General features: G+C 46.5%; 1 pseudogene; it reads right to left on the bottom strand.

Annotated features, from left to right (window-relative positions):
* Positions 1-358: 358 nt before the first annotated feature.
* Positions 359-3,075, bottom strand: LOC141092250 (magnesium transporter NIPA4-like; annotated as a pseudogene).
* Positions 3,076-3,899: the final 824 nt, after the last annotated feature.

Raw genomic sequence — 3,899 nt, 5'->3', positions numbered from 1 at the left:
CATCTAATGAGGTTGCCTAAAAAAGGTACGATGTTGGAAGTAGAAGGTATCATACATTGGGTGAAGAGTCAAGTCATTTAAGTTTTACCACAGCACCAATCAACTAGTCCAAACATATTACACCCCAAGTCTTGTTTAGGTGTAGATAATGAATACTGATGAGCGAGTAAACTCGTTGCTCGGGTTTTCCCAAGCATGCTTGGGTGGCCTCCGAGTATTTTGATTTGTGGCTGCTGGACAGGCTAAATACTTGAGGAATGCCTGTTTGTTAGGGAATTTCCACATGTATTCAGGCTGTCCAGCAGCCATAAATCATGCAGCTGAGGTGACAGAAACTAAATCTCCGAGCACACCAAGATCACCCGAGCAACAAGTGTACTTGCTCATCACTAATAACGAACACTTTGGAAATGTTCCCAGTGTGTTCTGTCTCCATGTGATCTACGAGGGTTATCTTGTCTTCTTCTTGGCCAGCCGTTCGGTAGACACCGAAGCTACCCGATGTAGTTGTTGCCTTAGACTTTTAAGACTTATATCCAGGTTATTAAATGCGTGGAGCATGAAGACACCAAGAATGATCACGAGGAACCCGCAAACTGAACTTACGCCATCCAATGGAGACATAGACACCCATTCCTTAAAGAGGATCAGGGACGTAGTGATCACCACGGTGGTGAATAAGACGTAGTAGATGGGAAAGACCAAGGAGGTGTTGAACACGTTCAGGGATTTGTTGAGATAGTTCACTGGTGTGACCACAGAGATGATCAAGATGGGGATGAGGACCCATGGAAGAGGATGTTGGACAACTGGTAGACCGGTGAGAAGACCATTCACAGCCATGCCCAGGCCCTTCACAGAAGAAACTGAGAAGGTGCCCAAGAGAGAGCATATTGCCACGTAAACAAGGATGTTTTGGTGTCCATAACGGGGCGAGAGAATGAAAATCAGGACCAGGGAGAAGATGAACAGCACTCTGATGTAGACAATGAAGCCTGTTGGTTAAAAAAAAGGAACCAAAAGTGGCCATTGTGTAGACAAACCTGTATCCCAAGGAAAAGTTTTGTACTTTGTGCAATCAAGTCACATAAAATCAGAATTTTGGAGTGATATGGGAAAAAAAAATGAACTGCACCCCATACTTGTTGGAATTTTCACACTGACTTCTAAGCCTTATGCTAGACTCCTCATACAGTTTTGTAAAGACGACTATTCAGCAGTCTCATTATCATTACAGACAGGAAACACTTCTGTATAGAGTACAGAGCAGAATTCACCATTCACAATAGGTCACAGTTCACCTCCTATATAATGGCCTGTGACCTGATTTGTATAGGAGCCTTCTGAACTTCCAAAGACAGGGTCTGAGACAGTTTATTGCTGCCAATATCCATGTGCCCAACAGGAAGTAGACATCTAAAATGAGGCCTAGTGATCAGTGCAAAAATAAAAAAGATTCACAAGTTTTCCTTTCCCTGGGTCTGCCATCCTCCTCCTGATTATACTTCACATCTACTATATAATCGTCTAATTCTGTCTGTCTTTAACGGAAATCCCGCATCGCTGATTAGTCATGCCCGGCTGGCTGCGACCAATCAGCGACAGGCGCAGTCCGGCTGCGAATTGGCACGGAATTCGAACGACGCACTCCACCGCCACCTTTGGGAGATCTGCGGCGCTAGCCGCTGATCTCCCGACGGTTGAAGTGGGTCATCTACCGGCGATGCCATCTCCCGGCTGCGGAAGTATCCTGACTGGCGCTAGCGATCTCGCTCATACTCGCCCCAGCATCCGTTTCAGTCCGGAGGGTGTCACGGTCTGGTCGGCACCTCCCATCTTCTAACGACGTCCTCTTCTTTCCTTCCTGTCGTGGCTCTGGTACAGGCACATTGCTCTGTTGAGGGCAGAGCAGAGTACTGCAGTGCGCAGGTGCCGGTAAAGGTCAGAGAGGTCTGGCGCCTGCGCACAGCAGTATTCTGCTCTGCCCTCAAAAGAGCAGTGCGCCTGTCCCAGAGGCACAACAGGAACAAAGGAGGATGGCATCTTATGAAGATGGGAGGTGCCTGACCGGATGGCAACGCCCATCAGACCGGACGCCGGGGTGAGTATAATCTCTTTTTTTATCTTTCAGGTTACATCGGAGACTTATCTACAGTATTACAGAATGCTGTAGATAAGCCCCTGATGGCGGTGCCGGCAGGACATATTCGAAAAAAAGGGTGACAGATTCCCTTTAAATCTTCATAAATAAACTACATACATATTCTAGAATACCCGATGCGTTAGAATCGGGCCACCATCTAGTCAGGTAAAAGGAGGGTGGGAGGGAAGTAATTTGGAAGAGAAGTTTTCCCAAACATCTGAGAGAAGTAACCACAGATGTTCTGTCTCTACATGTAACTTCAGGCAGTCTGGATGATGTTGAGATTAGGGCTCTGTGGTTCTCATATAATCACTTCCAGGACTCAGGCTCTTTGTGACATTGGCAGTATGCTTGGGGTCGTCCTGTTGAAGAATACATTTGGAGATGATCAGATACCTCCTGATGGTATTACATTATGGATAAGTATCTGTATGCATTACTCTGCAAAGAGGACACCATTGGTCCTGACCAAATTCTCAATTCCTTTGCCGAAATGCATCCCAAACTTGTAGAAACCTCCACAATGTTTCACTGTTCCTATTTAATGGATTTGCATGTGGGCTGCTTTGGCTTGTGTGCCAGGGCTGATTTTCAGCCCCAGTCCGACCCTGCATATACCGTATACACACACATACCATGTATATATACACACATATACCATGTATACTCCAGAGCGGCACTCACTATTCTGCTGGTACAGTCACTGTGTACATACATTACTGATCCTGTACTGATCCTGAGTTACATCCTGTATTATACCCTGTCATGATGTATATATTTTTCCCTGTCCTGTATTTGTATAATATGCCACGTAACTGTTCTCTGCTTGCATTTGCTGTTAGCCATGTTTCCCTTCCCCCAATGCTTTGCAATGCCATGTGATGTGTGTAATTGTTTTCTGGTTCTATTAGCTGTAACTAACCTGACTTCATTCCTGAGACTATAATGTAATTAACTTGGTCAACAGATTGGGAGAGATTAGCTATTGTTTAGTAAGCAGAGGACTACTTTCAGTGCACATCCTGGTAGACACAGTGGTGCCTTGCTGTGGGCCAAACCATTGCATAGGAGTGGAACCCTCCTCCACTACACACATGGGCTGATCCAGGAGCAGAGACACTAGATCCCTGTGCAACTCAGTCAGATGTGAGTTGGATGCTGAAAGAGAAGGACGAGGCTGTCTGAGGAAGCCTCGGCCTCTGTGTGATCGTGGTGGATTTCTGGGACTCTTAAAGGACTATGGTTTTGTGATCTGGCACAAGAATTGTCGGGAGGTGCCCCCAAATCAGTTTCCTGTGGACTTATTTTGGGACTCTGCAAATTACCTTCGTGTTTGTGACGTCTGGCTGCGGTCTGGACTGCAGCCAGACAGCACCCCGAGAAACACTGAGACCCTTTACCCCTATACAGGGATCTGGATTTATAGCAGAGCCCAGGAGGCGCTGTCTGAATAGGAGCAATGACCAGAGCAGGACGGTCGCCAGAAAGGTGTTCCAATACAGGACACAGAGGCAATGATATCCGAGACTAAACCAGTCAGGCAGAAATGGTATAAAAACAGTAGACAGTAGCAGAGTCAGATTCCAGGTCGAAGCCAGAGTCATAAACCGGGAGGGCAGCAGAGGTACAGAATCGTTAGGCAAAAGCAGAGTCAGAATCCAGGCCAAAGTAAGAGTCATAAACCAGGAGGGCAGCAGAGGTACAAAGTCGTTAGGCAGAAGCAGAGTCAGAATCCAGGCCGAAGTCAGTGTCATAA

Source organism: Dendrobates tinctorius, unplaced genomic scaffold, assembly GCF_039654945.1.
Source record: "Dendrobates tinctorius isolate UK_male_01 unplaced genomic scaffold, ASM3965494v1 ptg000059l, whole genome shotgun sequence".
Classification (NCBI taxonomy): domain Eukaryota; kingdom Metazoa; phylum Chordata; class Amphibia; order Anura; family Dendrobatidae; genus Dendrobates; species Dendrobates tinctorius.
This window is presented reverse-complemented; position numbering and strand designations above follow the sequence as displayed.